This window comes from Mustela putorius, unplaced genomic scaffold, assembly GCF_011764305.1.
Source record: "Mustela putorius furo isolate JIRA1106 unplaced genomic scaffold, ASM1176430v1.1 tig00000832_pilon_pilon_pilon, whole genome shotgun sequence".
In the NCBI taxonomy this organism is placed as follows: domain Eukaryota; kingdom Metazoa; phylum Chordata; class Mammalia; order Carnivora; family Mustelidae; genus Mustela; species Mustela putorius.
Genome location: NW_025421491.1, coordinates 5,137,901 through 5,156,905, shown reverse-complemented (window position 1 = coordinate 5,156,905; position 19,005 = coordinate 5,137,901).

Genomic DNA, 19,005 nt, shown 5'->3' with positions numbered 1-19,005 from the left:
TTCATTGGAGGAAAAAGAAAGCAAAACCACATTGAATCATATTGCTAGTCACCATGGGCTTTAATTTTAGTAATTTCATACAGGGCAAATTAAGTTTAACAAATAAACCCAAAATAAACATCATATCTTTAAAAAGACATGTTTTGAAACGTCTAAAATAAATATATTTACTGGAGAGAGTAAATTAAGTGAACTGTTGGGGAGAAAACAGCTTAAGTTTTTAAGATTAGGAGAAAATTTGCAGTCCTTAAAATATTTATCAACACCTCTGTAAAATGCCTTTATAAATAGGATGGCCTAGCCTCTGTCTGATAGACTAAGAAATTACAATAAACTGTAGCTACCCCCATTTCCATACTCATCATATCACCAGTGGGATAATAAATTTTATGACCAACACACGAATTGATGTTTTAGCCAAGGTCCTTATTTTCAAAGTGGAAAGCCACACTAACCAACTCAATAAAAAGGAGCATTCCAAGATTATGCAGCTATATAATTTGCTAGTTTGAACCACATTTCATATAGTGGATTATTTAAAATATATTACCAGTATTATAAAACAGTAAAAATAAAATATATATACATGTATATACATATATACATGTATATATATTTTATTTTTAATATATATGTATATATACATATATATATTTCTAGTCAGGTTCTGAACTAGTTCATTGTGTGCAGACTTTCAAAATGTAATTTAAATATTTCTGTTATTTATGCTTTGTTCATGCAGGGTAAATTACAGTGTGGTATATTGTAAAGACATTTTAAAAGAATGTTTGAATTCTTTCCTTGAATTGAAAACAATTCTTTAGAAGGAACATTTTGATCTGATTAAAGCTATTCAAATTGAGAAGAAATGAATGACTTCATCACAGAATGGTGGAGCATGTGCAGGGCGACCTGAAGTTCCAAGGGGTGATGAACTTTTGTGTATTTTTACTCATGTAATTAACAAACAAGTGGCTCTTGGGGGACAAGATCCTGATTTCCAAAAGGTATGTCAAGATATTCTCAGAAGCATGGCTATTAAAGAAATTCATTCTCAGATCTACCTTTCAGTTTCTCAAGATGTTAGAAAAATAATTCATTTTTCAACCTGCAACTTCCAGTTAAGTATCAGTCATTGGAAAAAAACAGAAACCATCACAAATAGCAGGATGTCCTGGCATAATTAATTCTTTTAGAATGCAATTTTTTCCTTCTTCCTCATTGAAAAGAAAGGGTTTGATGGGTAATTCTTAAGTTGGTTTTAAAAGTTTATCATAAGATTTGAAAATAATATAGAAATATTTGAAAAAAGAAGCATGTATTTTGAGTCCTGGGATGTGGCTGTGGTGCATTCAGGAAGTGAGTAATAGTAAATTATAGCTGCTGTGTTATTATTTGCCACTGTTGTTTGTTGTCCAAACTAACAGCCTGGTCCAGACAGGCTGGAGACAGAAAGACGTCCCTCAGATAGGTAAGAGATAAAGGTGAGGGGTGAGAGTTGAAAGAATGAGAGGGTAGAGATGTGTGTGTACTGTGAATAATGAGGAAGAAAGCACAATATTCATGTGACAAAATCTTAATCAGTTCTATGAGGAAGAAAGCACAATATTCATGTGACAAAATCTTAATCAGTTCTATGGTCCAGAAAGATGAGCCCTAGAATTTACCACTATTCTTAGCAATATCTTGACTCATTTATTTTTTTTTAAGATTATTTATTTGTCAGAGAGAGAGTGAGAGAGAGTGCAAAGTGGCAGATGTGGAGCTGAGGAAGGAGCCAGATTCAGGACTTGATCCCAGAACCCTGGGATCATGACCTGGGCCAAAGGCACTGGCTTAACTGACAGAGCAACCCAGGTGTCCCTTCTTCTTCTTTTTTTTTTTTTTAATTAACATCCCTGAACTCTAGTTGGTGATGTGTGCCAGACTAATGCCACTGTATCTATAAAAAGTGCATTAATCGGGACAAAGGGTCACATGCTTGTTCTTTACAGGAAAAGGGCATCAAAATATCAAAAGAAGTTTTCATGACTGAGAAATTACCTAACTCTAAACTTGAGTACACCAACATTCTGTATTTTTTTCTATAGGAAATTCACAAACATGATGCAATATAGTGAAAATCAAACACATACATTTTCCACTAAATAATGAAAAATAGTAGAGTATACATTAAAGTTTTAAAGGTTTTTGTCAAGTATTTATGTGGGGGTATATGTCTATAATAGAACCTTCAAGGGTACCCTTAGTTCTCAATGTTTAATATATGAGTGAAACTAAAAAATGTTATCATGTCATGATGTCTATGATTTCTAAAAAATTATTTGTAAAGTAGATGATTTTATTTGCATTATCCTACTTTGATGATCACCTGGGAATGTAGTCATAATCCTGCTTTTGATAGATCAAGAAAAGTGAAAACCATCTCCACTTTGTACTTTATTTAAAATTAATTAAATGATAAATACACACACACACACACACACACACACAGATATGTATTATTTGTCAGGGAAACAAATAATCAGTGAATCATCAGTCTTATACAATTCACAGCACTCACCATAGCACATACCCTCTTCAATGTCCATAATCCAGCTAATCCCCCACCCTCAGTTTGTTTCCTGAGATTAAGAGTCTCTTGTGGTTTGTCTCCCTCCCTGGTCCCATTTTGTTTCATTTTTCCCTCTATTTCCCTCACGATGTCCCACCCTGCCTCTCAAATTCCTCATATCAGAGAGATATGATAATTATCTTTCTCTAATTGATTTATTTCACTTAGCCTAATATTCTCTAGTTCCATCCACATCATTGCAAATGGCAAGATTTCATTTTTGATGGCTGCATAGTATTCCATTGTTTGTATTTATATATACCACATCTTCTTTATCCATTCATCTGTTGATGGACATCTGTGCTCTTTCCATAGTTTGGTTATCATGGACATTGCTGCTATAAACATTCAGGTGCATATGCCCCTTCAGATCATTACATTTGTATTTTTAGGGTAAATACCCAATAGTGTGATTGCTGTGTCATAGGGTAGCTCTATTTTCAACTTTTTGAGGAACCTCCATACTGTTTTCCAGAGTGGTTGTACCAGCTTACAGTCCCACTGACACCACAGGGGGGTTCTCTTTTGTCTGCATCCTCATCACCACCTGTCATTTCCTGACTGGTTAATTTTAGCCATTCTGACTGGTGTGAGGTGGTATCTCACTGTGATTTTGATTTGTATTTTCCTGATGCTGAGTGATGTTGAGATTATCAAACTCAAAACCCAAAGAAAAAATAATCCAATCAAGAAATGGGCAGAAGACATGAAGAGACATTTCTACAAAAAAGACATCCAAATGGCCAACAGACACATGAAAAAATGCTCGACCTTTACTCATTTCTCATATTCTTGTCATCAGCTGTGCTCCTGGGCTAAAGCCTCATTATCATTCTCTGTTTATTTAGGCCTTCTAGGTACCCAATACTTCTGGCTAATTGAAAATCAAAATCAAAAATTGGTTTCAAAAATTATTTTTTTTAAAGATTTTTATTTATTTATTTGACAGAGAGAGATCACAAGTAGGCAGAGAGGCAGAGAGGCAGGCAGAGTGAGAGGGGAGAAGCAGTCTTGCCGCCGAGCAGAGAGCCCGATGTGGGGCTTGATCCCAGGACCCTGGGATCATGACCTGAGCTGAAGGTAGAGGCTTTAATCCACTGAGCCACCCAGGTGCCTCTCAAAAATTATTTTTTAATGGAGGAAGATACTGCTTTCAACAAAGAGAGAGGGGTGTCTGGGTAGCTCAGTTAGTTGCTTGTTTGCTTTTAACTCAGGTCATGATCTCAGGGTTCTGGAATGGACCCCCATGCTGGGCTCCCTGGTCAGCGGGGAGCCTGCTTCTTGCTTTCCCCCAACTCCTGCTTACTCTCTCTTGTTCTCACTCTTTCTTAAATAAATAAATAAATAAATAAATAAATAAATAAATTAAATTAAAAAAAAAAAACTTTAAAAAAATAAAAGAAAAGAAGAAAGAGAGAGAGAGAAAGACAAACAAACAGACATAAGAAACCAAATAGCGCAAAGCAACAGGTAGTCCTTATTTGGGACCTCTTATTTAAAACAATTAGGAAAATTTGATAATGGAGTAAGTACTATATTAAGGAGTTACTGAAATTAAGTGAAGTCCAATTTCTTGAAGATAAATACTAAAACATTCAAGAGAAAATGTGGAGCATATGAAACATAATTTCATAATATTGATAATTGTTAAAAATTAATTATGGGGTTTTCATAATTAGTACTGAAAATCCAGCATTGTATTTCAAGTCACTTAAGCTGAATCTAAAATGTATATGATTCATTGCCAGAGACCCAGAATTCAGCAAGGCATTCCTGAAGAAGGAGGTGAGAGGACTTACCTTACCATATATCAGAACTTATTTTAAAGCAGTATTAATTCACACATTTAGCAAGTATTTGTTGAATTCTTATTATTTGCTAGGTTCTCTTATAGGCATTGAGGATATAACAGTGACAATATAGCATTGGCATAGAGATAAGCAAGAAGATGAAGAGAAGAGAAAATAGAGGCCAAGAATAGATCTATGAATATAATGATATTTGATATATGACTGATTGGAAAAGGAAGAACCCATCAGCAAATAATGCTTTGACAACTGATATCAACAACAACAATAAACAAAAATAAAAAAACGATTTGATCTCTGCATTACTTGCATACACATATACACACTCAAAACACATGGATTGTGTTGCTGGCAAACTTCAGAGAGATGTGAAATGCAAATATTAGAAGAAAATACAGGGACATCTATTTGATCTGAAAGTAGAGATAAATTTCTTATACAAGGTACAGAACATGCTAAGCATGAAAAATATACTTATAAATTTGAGTAGATGAAAATTAAGAACTTATGTTTACCAAAGCATACTAAAAAAAATGTAAATACATACACAAAGATGTAATCAAAGAAGGGTAACTTTTCAAAATCTTTAACTTCTACAAAATTAAGAAATAAACAACCCCTAAAATGGGCAAAAAGGCAGAAATGAGCATTGAGCTGAAAGAGTGAATTGAGTGAAAACGTGAATTGAGTTTCCTAGCATTGATCAACTTCATATGCTACTGGGTCAGGGGAGTATAATTTGGCATAATCACTCAGTAAAAACAATTTTGCATTATCTTGTAAATTTCAGAATTTGCATAGACTGTGACTCAGTAATTCCACCATTAAGTATATTTCCTAGCATATCTCACAGTTTGATAGTTTGATAGTTTGATAATCTATTATTATTTAACAATATATAGATTTAGTGGTTTGAAACAACTTTAACTTTACTATGCACTTAATACTGTGGGTCAGGAATCAGGGAGAACTCAAATTATGATTCTTCTGCTTTGAGTGCCATCCATGGGGTCAATCAGTGACTCACTGGTGACTGGTCTGGTCTAGAGTTTTCATGAAGGCATTACTCACGTGGTGGATATCTCAATGGAAACAATTAAAGGCTGGCCTTTGATGGATGGGCTTTTCTTCCTCTCTTCACATGGTCTCAGAGCCTGTCCTCAAGATCCCTTCAGCAAGATAGTCAAACTACCCTCTGATGTACACAGACTATATTGCATCCCAGATCCGTAAGATACCAAGTTGGAAACTGCAAATCCTCTTTAGAGCTAGATCTGAAAGCAGTGAGGTACCATTCTCCCTGTGATCTATTGGTTAAAACATCCCAAGCTAAACCAGCATCAGGAGAGTCCAAACCTTTCCATGGGAAAAGTGTCAAAGAATTTACAGCCATTTTGGAGCCCCTGGGTGACTCAGTCAGTTAAACAGTGGACTCTTGATTTCAGCTCACATCATGATCTCAGGATACTGGGATGAAGTCCCAAGTCATGTTCAGCACTCAAAGCAGAATCTGCTTGAGATTCTCTCCCTGCATCTGCCCCTCACCCTGCTCATTTTTCTCTCTCTCCCAAAGAAATTAATTAATTAAATATTTTTTAAAAAGGAATTTACAGGGTGTCTGTGTGGCTCAGTGGGTTAAGCCTCTGTCTTCAGTTCAGGTCATGGTCTCAGGGTCCTGGGATTAAGTCCTGAATCAGGCTCTCTGCTCAGCAGGGAGCCTGCTTCCTCCTCTCTCTCTGACTGCCTCTCTGCCTACTTATGATCTCTCTCTCTGTGTCAAATAAATAAATAAATAATCTTTAAAAAAAGGAATTTATAACCATTTTTAATCTATGGAATGTTTATAGTGACAATGTTCATGACATAACATGACAACAACTCAAACATCCATGAAAGAAAAATGTGTTATATTTCATATAATGGAAAACGTATGTAACTGAAAATTCAGTGAATAGTTCTTTGCTGTCAAGTAGATGAATCTTCAGAATTCTGAGTAGAAAAAAATATAGTCAAGAAATATAAAAGTATGTTACATTGGTTATGTAACTACTTACAAATATCATAAGCAAATAAATATAATAAATTATATGGGTAATTTTTTAAATATGTAAAAGGGAATTGCAGACAAGATTCAGGGAAACAGTTATGTTTCTGAAAGGGATATTAGCAAATGATAAAGGAGAAAACTCAGAGCCAATAGTTTTGTGTAATATTCTTGCCTTTAAGGTTATTATTATGCTTGTACATATTAAATATTATTTAGCACATAAATATTACATTTAAAACAATGTTCCATATTCCTGGGATTGGGAAATACCCTTAGGCCAATCTTGCCTTTGAGTTGATTTATTATTCTGTTGTCCTTAGGAATTTCCTTTAACTTACAAGCAGGTATACATTTATACAGCTATTTAAATATTTTATTTATACTTTCCAACTGTTTTGTAGAAGGATATTTTTTTCAGAATAATTACTTGACTATATTCTTAAAATCAGAGATTTGTTCTAGCTTCTTCTGCATGCATGTGTGTATTTGTTGTGTGTGGATTTTCTAGATCAGGAGTTGTCAATTGACAAAGGTATTTCTCCCTTAGGAGGATTTGAGAATCAGTGAAATTTTACATGGTTACAATGACAGCCATTCTAAGCCTCTGAACATCAGTGATTAACAAATAAAAATTAACAAAGAATTGCTCATGCAAAAAGGAAGCACTGATAAAAAAAAAAAAAAAGAAGCACTGAAAAATTTTCCTTGATTAATAAGTCTCTTAACTTGTATTTATTTCTCCATCCTACCCCTTTTCCCTGAGAAATTTTTTCTCTTTTTTTTCCTAATTTATCTATTGATTCTACTTTTTAATTTAAGCAATTATATTTTCAATTACTAAGAGCTTTAACTCTGTCCTTTCTGTAATATTCCGTTCTTGTTATGTGACAGTAATAATTTCACCCATGTCTTCCACTGTAGAAGTTTATATTACTTCAAATTTATTCTGTCTATGAATTATTTCTCTGTAATCTAGGTTTGTTGTTCAGTGTCTGTATCCTGGTCTTTCCCTTTTGTGCTCTTTTGTGTACCTGATGGTCTTTTGTCGAAGTTTCATTTTTACTTACTGATATCTGGACAGCTTTAATTGTATAAATACATTTTCCACCCAGTCTTTCCTTAAGTGAGAACTCTGGTTGCTCAGGTACACTTACTGGACAGGACATCACCTGATAATTAGTGAATTTGGCTTCTGAATGACAAATCTGAAGAACAAATATGAGGCTGTGCACCATCCTAAGACTAAAAGAGGAAGATATTATGTTTGTGGTGGTACCTATACCCACTATAAAAGTTTCCCCTAATTTGTTGGTTAACTTTCTTTGAGGAAGGTTATTTTTTCCTCCCTCGAATTTCTAACTACCTTCAATGGGGGTAGATGATCAAATCTGATGGTCAAATACTTCTACATCATACAAATTCACCTGCCTGGGAAGGTAGGTTGGATAGAAATACAGCCCATTAAACCTTGAAAATAATTTTCTTCCAATCCTCAAAATGATGTTCTTGGGTCAACAGAAACCACAGAAAAGGGTGGCCTGGGAATGGTGAAATTCGTTCTAAATAGTCTTTCAATTAATCTTCATGATTTTAGGGTTTTTTTTTTATATATAAATATATTCTTGAGACTTTGAGATGCTATGTCAATGAAGAGTGACTCCCGTCTTCTCTGAAGTTTTCTCCTGTAAGACTTGAGGTTTTAGCTGTCTCTGCTCAACTTCTTTCATCTATGAGCCCTCATTATTCACCACAATGTTTTTAAAATCTTTCGAAATAGATGACGTTCTCTCCTTTCTTTCTGGTCCTCTCTATTTGTGTTACACAGGACCCTGTGATGAATGTGGATGCATAATCATCCTGTTCAAGAGGTTTTATGTATACATTTCAGAATTACAATCATGGGAATATTGGAGCCAGAATAATAGGATCAAAAATTGGTGAGTCACAACTCACATTGTTTTTGAATTCCTTAGAAGGAAAGAATTCAATATATGTTAGTGCTCTATGTTCACTATTTATTTAAAATTTATGTTAATTTTGAATTATTAGATATTCCAATTAAAATGAAAAGGGAGACCATAAACTACTTATTATTTTGGTTTCTTAGGAAAAAAATGAGCAGAAGACAGAATATTTTAAATTCAACAAAGTGTTTTCTTGGGACTTTGGGAGCCCTGTAATGTCTCTTGGAATTCAAAAAGCTCTTGCATAACAACATTTTGATGAGTTTAAGTGTAAAATGTAAATAAATAAAAAGCATACGGATTAAATTTCTTTGATACACATGTGAAAATATTGAAAAAAACATGTTTGGCACATATGGTTTGGACTCAGCAAAACAGAAACTCTGGGTAAAATGTCCCAATGAAGTTCATAAAACTCACAAAATTCACAGGAAAAAGGTTTCCCAATAAAAATGGTCAAAAATTAATATTATCATAGTATTAGACTTATAGAACTTAGTTGTTTGCTTGGGGATACAGCATCTTACAGGTTGAGCCTCACTAAATCAGCCTTGTAGAACAGTTTAATTAAATAATGATACATATTTTGCTTCTGAAAGTTTTTTTGGACTTTCATCTGAAGTCCAATAATACGTTAGTAGCAGTCTTAGTAAATATTTCTACACAAATACACACATACATATACAAAAGGAGGGTCAGACTTTTGTTTAAAAGTCTTCTCCATTCAATCAGAACTTTTTCTTGGCAAGATACTATCCATGTGTATATATATTTATAACAATTTTATTTTTTCCTGATAGGACAGCCACGCATACTGTCACGTGTATTTTATGGACTCAGATTCTGTAGAGACAATACCAATACTACAACTGTTAAGAATTTGAAAAAGCATGAAGGACTTAATATCAGGCATGAACTTGACTGTAATTAAATAGAGGGACTGAATTTAAAGTCCAAAATGTATTTCAATTCCCTTATTTCCTAATGCAAAATAGAAGAGGCAGATGGATATTATCACATAAGAGCAATTTCAACCAGAATGGTCTTAACTGGACAGTTAATGATCATAAATAAAATTCAATTTAAACAATCAAATAGAACTGACTGTCCTGCCAGAAAAATGTATCTCAGGATAATAAACTATAATATCTTCAGGAAAGTTTCCAGGGAAATAATCACTTTAATTCTCTCAGCAGATTATATCTATATTATGTAAAGGCCATTTTTTTCAACATGTCAAAATCTGGAACTGCTAATGAATCAGGATTTCTTGTACAGGTACATTCAATAAATGTGTTGAGTTTTTATTTATTTATTTTTTATCATTGTCACCTTATGAAGGTAGCATTGGAGAGAAAGATTCCTAAAGACCAGCCCAGACATAGTGAACCAGAATCTCCTGTGTTGGAGATTTGGAAGTTTTCATTTATAGAACTATGTTTGGAAACTACTGTCCTTAAGATATAGAAATGAAGAACATCTCCCATTACTTCTCATCAGTATTTTCTCTAATAACTGGAGATGGTTGGTATAGCAGTGATACCAAGAAGGGTCACATTATAATCAGCGGGGGTGTACACCTGTCCAGCATTATCCTGTCCTAACTTCATTCTACTTTGTGTCTTTCCATAGCCCCTATACTTAGAAAAGACAGTGATGTATAGGAACAATTCAGAGAATGAAGGGAAAGAGCTAATCTGAACAGAGAATGAATTACATGCTAGATACTTATTACTTTATATACATCATGAATTCAAAACCTCTCTCTTCACTCCCACTAGTAGGGCATTACCATTATTATTGACTTCACTGATGAAGATATCAACTGGGAAAAGAATGAAACATTCAAAATAGGTCACATGGCATGCAGGTGGCAGAGTGGGGGTCCAAATTCAGCTCTGGTTCTTCTGCAAATAACATGAGAAACAGAATCTTCATGGTGTCTATTATTCTTTAATCCCCATAGCATAAATACACTGGTAAGATACAATGAAACCATATTTCTCAAATCTAATGGAAGAGATAGTTTTGTCTGTTCTGATAAATCTGAAATTTGTGGTCACCAGTTTAAGAACCACCATGAAACCACAGACTACCTAATTTCCATCTGATGTAGTTTAACTTTTAGGAAGTGTATGATCAATATCTGATTTCATTATTACAAATTTATCATATTAGTTGAATCATTAAAACCCTAGGCATAGATTTAGCATTGTGTGTTTATTTTTAGCTTCTAGCTTAGTTCAAGAAAGTAAGGTGCTTCTTTCATTAAGGAAAGTCTACAAAAAAAAATAAGCTTTTTAAAGAAAACTGAAGATTAAAATGTTGTTAAATCTATAAATCTAGTGGTGGTTTTCTTTCCCTTCTTCTCCAAATGTAATTTTTTTGAGATGTCTTGTAAAAAGTATTCAGAAATAGAAGCAAATCACTATATGTGAATGTACAACCAGGTGGAAGGCAAGATATTTTGATGTTTGTGTCCTTAGCCATTTGTGACAGAACCATAGTCATTGCAATCAGACCATTTCACATGAGAGGAAAGTGTTCCTGCTCATAGTGGTGCTCTCTCTCTCTCTCTCTCAATCTCTTTTAAAAGTAATCCTACTTCCAGTGTGAGGCTCAGACTCATGACCACGAGATCAAGAGTTACACGCTTCATCTGTTGAGCCAGATAGGCACTTCACTTCCCTACTTTTTTGATTCATTCACTCAAAAATGTCCATTTTGTACCTACCTTGTGTTGGCTATTAAAATTGAACAAATGGCTTCTGGAATAAGCTTAGAGATTAATTGATAGTCTCTAGACTGGACATGCTGAAAGCGTGTTGACAGAACAGTTAGCTCTTCTTTTTGGTGGGTTCTATGGCACCAACAACAGTGCTTGGCATACAATTATGGTTTTGTCACACTTGGAGAATGAATAGGCAACTGCATTGCAGAACTTTCTGTGGAATGATGTTTTGTTTTTCTGTTCACTCCAGATACTTCTGTACATTCCCCTTATCATCACCAATTCCCAAACAAGTAGAGTATTACTTCGCCTTTTTGAATGAGTCGATTTAATGAGATTCCAATTTGAAAAAAAATCCTTGAGGACAGATTAGAATAGTCTTTCTTTTGCAATGGGGAGGTTAAAAAAAAAAAATGGAGAGGAGAGGAGAGGAAAAGGAAAAAGAGATGAAAGAAAAGGAAAGGAAGGAAAGGAAAGGAAAGAGAAGAGAAGGGAAGGGGAGAGGAGAGAAGAGGAGGAGAGGAGAGGAGAGGAGAGGAGAGGAGAGGAGAGGAGAGGAGAGGAGAAGAAAAGAAAATAGTGTCCGAGAAGTCCTGGCCCTTCAGATGATCATGAGTAGCAGACATTGCATAATATCTCAGCATTCTGCCTTCCCAAGGGGTAGGTGAGTGCAACAGAAGACACAGATGTGTTCTCAATTGTTTTGCTTTTTTGACATGTTCACAGAAGACACATTCAGCAAATAAAATAAACACAAATGTGCTCTTTACAGAGAAGACACCTGGCTTTTGGGAATTTAGAAGGCCACACAACGCCTCAGAAAATGCCTAGAAGGAACTGTAACCCAGCACGAAATTCACTACTAAAATCCCTTCATCTTAAACTCTAAATTAAGTAACCGTTTCAGTTAGTATCAAATGCTAATTATATGCCTAAAGCTTTCTCAAAACCCAGAATGCTGGAAAGAAGTGGTCCCATGACCTGGAAATATCAGAGTTAGTAGTTCTGGTTTACAGAAGAGAAAGCACCAACGAAAAAGGAGTGAACACTAACTGAGCATTTAATAGGTCCTAGGCACTATGCAAGCTGCTTTATTTAGGGCATCTTCTCTCTCAATGTGAAGGGACAAATGGTAAAGGGAGAACAAATAAGAGTTAAGAGCTTTCAATAAAAATAATACACACACACACACATATTGATTGTTACTACCTGCTGTAGACATTCCCCTTCTACAAGTCCAGGATAAGGTATAGTATGAATAAAAGAAAACAGTAACCAAACATGGTTTTCCTTTACCTCCCACTGCAAAATCCACCTTTGGAACCCTGAACCCACTGAGAAGCCCTGTGCCGTCTTCCCTACTTCTGTGAAATGAAGCACGACAAACACTTTTATTCTAACTGTGTTGTCCTTTGGATTGGACCAGAAAACATCATGTTTTGTGCTCTCTCAGTGCCATGTTGAGAATCAGAGGACACACATGTGATGATGCCCACGCGTACTATCTCAGCTGCACTGCACACTCACACCAAGTTCACACACCTTATGTAATTTTATTCTGTGAGAATGTGATTATTGACCTTGGGGCCATTGTTCAAGCACTCCACATTGAGAGTTTCCTTGTTGCAATACAAGACTTTCTGTAACATGTATTATACAGGCTTGTTGAAAATTTTAAATTAGAGAAACACATTAACCATTGAGCACATGGTAAATACTAAAGAAAATAAGCTATTTTCCCCAGCTCGGGCAATAGTACCAAAATGGTGGAAAGAGGCTCAGTGATGGTCACAGATTCCCAAGGTTATTTGTTTGGTTTGCCTGTCATATCAAGTTCCCTTTCCATACTTGCTGAGAAATGTCTGAATTGCTGACAGTGTACAATTTGGGCCTGAGGAACATCCCTCATTATGCACACAGTCAGTTCTGTAGGCAAACATACAACACTTTTGAAAATGTTTCAGTAATAGAGCTGAAGCTTAGATTATTTTTCTCACACTAATTTACACAATATTTACAATATTTACATATAAATATTATATGATAATATTTAATATCATATTAAATATTTGTTTAACATAATATTTAATCATATGATATAATAAAACAATATGAATAGTTAAATAAACTTTAAAAATGTAATTCTCTGGGCCACTAATTATGCCTCCATCAGTTTCTGGGAAGAAACATATAGAAAAAGATACCATGGTCTGGGGCATGCTTGCTTCTTGAGATGTCTTTTCTTCCCACAGAAAATTAAATGTTTTGTTTTAATAAATATTGCTACAAATGGCCAGGTTGCTATATGTCAGGAAAGGCAAATCTCAAGCCTCATCTTGCATCAATTAGCAATGATGTCTGCCTCTCAAGATGGCCCTGTAATGATAGGAGGTGTGTCTGCAACACACCCAGAGAGTAAGAGAGCTACAAGTTATATATTTGCTCTCCTGCTTTTTTTTTTTTCCCAAATATATTCTCTGTACATAGAAGTTATAGGTGGGGTACCTCCATGGCTCATGTGGTTAAGCGCCTGCCTTTGGATCAGGTCATGATCTCAGGGTTCTGGGATCCAGCCCTGCACTGGGCTCTCTGCTCAGCAGGGAGTCTGCTTCTTCCTCTCCCTCTGCCTCTTACCTTCACAGGTTATCTCTCAGTTTCTCTCTCTTTCTCTTATACATAAAAATCTTAAAAAAAAAAGTTATAGGTTCTGGAAATGGATTTGATGACAGATCAATCCATGTATTAGAAATTTATGAATAAGGAAAAAAAGGGGGGGGAATTTTCAGATTTTTTAAAAACTAGATTTTTCAATACCCAGTGAAAGGAGAAGCATTAAATCTTATTCTCATTAAAAATGGGAAACCAAAGTTTCCCATTTTAAATAGATAGTTAAGAAATTTTTTAAGTGGAACAGAAGGGAAATGTTATACACATCTCAAGAGACATCTTTCTTTTTTTGAGCACCTTATTTCAAGTGGTTAGTAGTTTGAGTGGATTTTACACTGGTGACTTCAACATTCAAGGTGATAAAGGAGCAAGTTGAACCAGAGTAGGAGAGTTGGTGACAATAGACAAACCAAGGGTCAGTAGAATCTTATGTGTTACTCTGTTGGCTTTCATACATGTGAGTGAATGCTCATTTTTCTCATTTATTAAGTGAACTTAACCAGGCTTACACAACATAAGGCTTGGAGGGAAACTTATACAGGTCTTGTCATCCATGAACTTTTTTTTAATTCACAGATGACTATCAAACAACAAGAGAGAGAATAACAGTAAAATATTATGTTATTACACATAGTGTTTTCTTGATAATAAGTTTATTATTATCACTACATAGAAAGATTGGTGATCCATGTCACATGAGCATTCTTTGTGCTGAAAACAGAAATAGCATGGACTCTATTTCTTTTATATTTTTATTTTTTATCTTTCTACAATTTTAATTATTTTTTTGGCAGAGAGAGAGATCACAAGTAGGCAGAGAGGCAGGCAGAGAGAGAGGGGGAAGCAGGCTCCCCACTGAGCAAAGAGCCTGATGTAGGGCTTGACCCCAGAACCCCGAGACCATGACCTGAGCTGAAGGCAGAGTCTTAACCCACTGAGCTACCCAGGCACCCCTACTCTATTTCTTTTAATGAGACTGATCTATTCTACATGTAAAGAGCAACAGAAAGCACATATTTTACAGACTTCTCTGTAATAATATTAATAAGTATTTTGTTAGTAGAAATAAAATAGTTATATTATACCAAATCCTCCTATGTAAAATGTGATTTTTGCCTTAATTTTGGATCTAGGTATTCTATTATAAGTTTTAATGCTTGTCCTTTTCACTGGGTATTGAAATATCTAGTTTTAAAAATCTGAACCTTCTCCTCCCTTTTTGTTCCTTGTTCATAACTTTCTAATACACGGATTGATCTGTCATCAAGTCCATTTCCAGAAGCTTACACCTGAGATGACAGCCTCTAGGGAGGCTTGTTATTAAGATATCTACATAGCCCATTGTGATGGCTAATTTTATGTGTTAACTCTGCCTTTCTTAATCCCATCAGTCTTTTACTTTACTTAAACTTTATTCAGGGTGTTCCTGTGAGGATGTATTTGGATGCGATTAACATTTAATTCAATGGACTTTAAACAAAACAGATTGTTTATCATGATTGGGTGGGCATTATGCAATCATTTGAAGGCCTGAATAGAAGAAAGATCATCCACCTCTGAGCGGGAGAAAATTCTACAGCAGACTATGGACTTGAACGAGAATATAGGCTCTGCAGGTTCTCCAGCCTGGCTGCTGCACAGCCTGCAGATTTTGTGCTTGTTAGCCTCCATAATTACAGGAGCCAATTCCTTATGATGAAGTTCAGAACCTAGGTTCGGTGGGCTGAGGTCCGGAGCTGATGACCAAGAAAGAATTCTTGAGACATCTTTGGTGCAAAATGGTGGTTTATTAAAGCACGGGGACAGGACCTGTGGGCAGGAAGAGCTGCTGCCCCAGGTTGAGAGGGATGGCAGGTTATGTACCTTGCCATTGGAAGGGTGGTGAAGGGATGGGAGGTTTCAACAGAGTTTTCATATGCTAAAGAGGGCCTACAAGGTGCCATGATATCGGAGGCCCAAGGAAGGCCTTGCCCTAGCAGGCCTTGCCCTTGTGGCTTGATCAATGTTGTCTTTAGACCAGCCATTAACATTAAGATAGTTGGGAGACTTTTTGGTGGATGTCACAATCCTGCTATCAATAGTCTTTGTTAGTGAGATTTAGGACATTTGCAAGCCAAGGGAGACTCCTCTCTAGCAGGATTGTGAGCTCTGCAATTTAACTATTTGCTTATTGTTCATGGCAGTGAGGGCTGCCTGAAGGATGCTACACATAGGACTGAGGGGGAGCGGATGGGCGTACAAGGCGCCAGCTTTTGCTTTGTCCTCAGCCAGCCTCATGCCCCCTCATCACTTATAATAAATAAAGATACACACACACACACACACACACACACACACACACACACACACACATATATCCTCTTCATTGTGGTTCTATGGAGAACCCTAAAACACCAATCAAACTTAGCCTATACACTGCAAAGATTTAATAACCACATTTCATAATTGACCAGTGTTGTCACCTGTGAATTTCAGTTGGTTAAAATTCTCATATCAAGTTACTCTTTCGAAGGGCGCCTAGATAGCTCAGTCAGTTAGGTGTACAACTCTTAGTTTCAGCTCAGTTCATGATCTCACAGGTCATGGGATCAAGACCAGCCTTGCTTCAGTCTCCATGCTCAGCAGGGAGCCTGCTTGAGATGATTCTTCTCTCCCTCCACCTCTGATCCTCCCCCAACTTGTGCATGTGTGCTCACTCTCTCTCTCTCTGTCTCTCCCAAATTAAATAAATAAAATCTGAAAAGGAAAGAAAAATAAAAATGCCTGACAGGTAATATATAAGAAACTCTCCCTGTCCATTTGTTGTGATTGTTAGTACTGTTGCCTTCTCATCTCACCATACTATCTAGGAAGCTAGTGGCATTTATACCTCTTTTCTGTGGCTTGTCCACTGAGTCCAGAAATTTTTCACTGCCTTTTTCTATCCAACACTGTCCACTGTGTTACCAGTTCTACCATCCTGATTTGGCCTTTTCCAGCCTCTGGTAGTCGTCGCCTGACTTTCCACCATGCCTCAAGTTTCTCCTTCACCAAGCGAACACACATATCACTACTGGCAGTTAGATCTTTCTGAAGTGATTTTGAAAATGTAATCTTCCGGGGCACCTGGCTGGCCCAATGGGTTAAAGCCTCTGCCTTCAGCTCAGGTCATGATCCCAGGGTCCTGGGATCAAGTTCCGCATCAGGCTCTCTGCTCAGCAGGGAGCCTGCTTCTCTTCATTTCTCTTTGCCTGCTTCTCTGCCAACTTGTGATCTTTGTCTCTCAAATAAATAAATAAAATATTTTTTAAAAAATGTAATGTTCCTTCCCCTAAATGTCTCTTCTTTCACTTTCTGAAATAAGGTCACACTGTAGGTTGGCATTCAGGATAGTCTACTGTCTGGAACAAAACTGCAAGCTTACCATAATCTAGCCTCCAGACAAACTGGATTATTACTTGTTCCTGAAGCACAGCTTGAATATATGCACATCTCATGATTAGGGAAGTGATCACATTGTCTCAGAAGTGTCTCCTCTGGATAACGAACATCACCTCCTAAAACTCCTTGATTCCCCCCACGGACTACTCTCCTTCATCATCTGGCTTAGTCTATGTGCTTCATTTAACATGTGTCTTCTATTTCTTTGTATTGAAGATGTCTGCATATCTTTTTTATATCAATGTTATAAGCATCTTGATATGAATATTGTCCTCAAAAATGTATGTTGATATAACTAAGAAAAGAATGAAAAATACATTTTAAGTTTCACAAAATAATTCTACAATGAAATATTCCTTGTTTTTTTTTAAAATACTAGTGCCAAAATTGCTAGATAAATAAGGTAGAAACAGTTCATTACATGGCTATTTTAGATGCATAATATCAAATAGAATGGTGTTTTAAATTAAAGGCATATTTGAAGACATATTCGGTATAAATTAAGTCATAATAAATTTAAGAAAATTAAATACTGATTATTCCTATCCTTTATCAAATTTATGTGGAGAAAATGCGTATGAGACTTGAGAATCTCTCCTTCCTATTACAGGGGAAGCAAATAAGAAAAAAATTCTGTTCTTGTGAAAGACTTAATGAGGGAAAAAGCAGAGGATGGAAAGCCCTAATCTGACCTTCAAACAAAAAAGTCCTTTGAAAATAATGAAGTAAGTGATTTCCTTCCCTCACTTGGCAATGCCATTTCCATCTCTAAGAATTTCCTATCCACTTCTTGACCTTTCAGATGAGGTCATGACCAAAGGAAATGTCTTATTTCAAGAGTAACTGCTGACTTCAGAGATTTGAGAGAGTCTCAAAGTATAGACCCTGTTAGATCCTGTTCTGAAGGGGAAGAGTAAGCAAGCACTATTTGTCAGTGAAGTCACTTGCCGGTGAATTCAAAGCCCTTGGCTGTTTCATGAATATATAGCTGTGATGTATTAAAGTAGACTCTACTTGGTTTCATGAATTTCAAATAAGATACTAATTTCCCATAAATCTCTTTATGTGTGTAAAATATTTGAAGCTTTTAAAGTAATGTATGTATCTTAAGGTAATTTACAATGATCATTTAAAGCAGCTATAGTGTTAAGTTTGCCTTTTAGTTACTCTTCCTTTTAAATGTTTGCATCTGATTTATTTATCCAGGGCATAATTAAGACACAAGAGATTAATGAAATATATTTGCCTCATAAACCATCGCAAATTAACTAAGTATACGAATAAATGTTCTCTTGTCATGAAAATAGTAGTTGCAAAGGTTTTATATCAAGAAATTGAATTGGGAGAATAATTATTTTTTAACTGCACCAGCTTTGTTCCTCCAGATAAATCAGGGCTATCATAAACATTACTGTTACATGATTGGTTAATACTTTAAAATAACAGATATTAGGGGCTCAGGCAGTTAAGTGTCTGCCTTTGGCTCAGGTCATGATCTCAGGGTCCTGGGATGAAGGACTGCATTGGGCTCTCTGCTCAGCACAGAGTCTGCTTCTCCCTCTCCGTTGCCCCCCCCCCACTCATGCAGGTGCTCTCTCTCTCAAATAAATAAATAAAATACTTAAAAACAAACAAACAAACAAACAGAAACTGAATGGAACCAAGGGCAAGATCAAGGTTGCTCAGAAGTAGACCCTGAGCCTAGGATTTGAAAGCAAATGATTTCATAAGGAAGATCTCCCAGAAAAAACCAG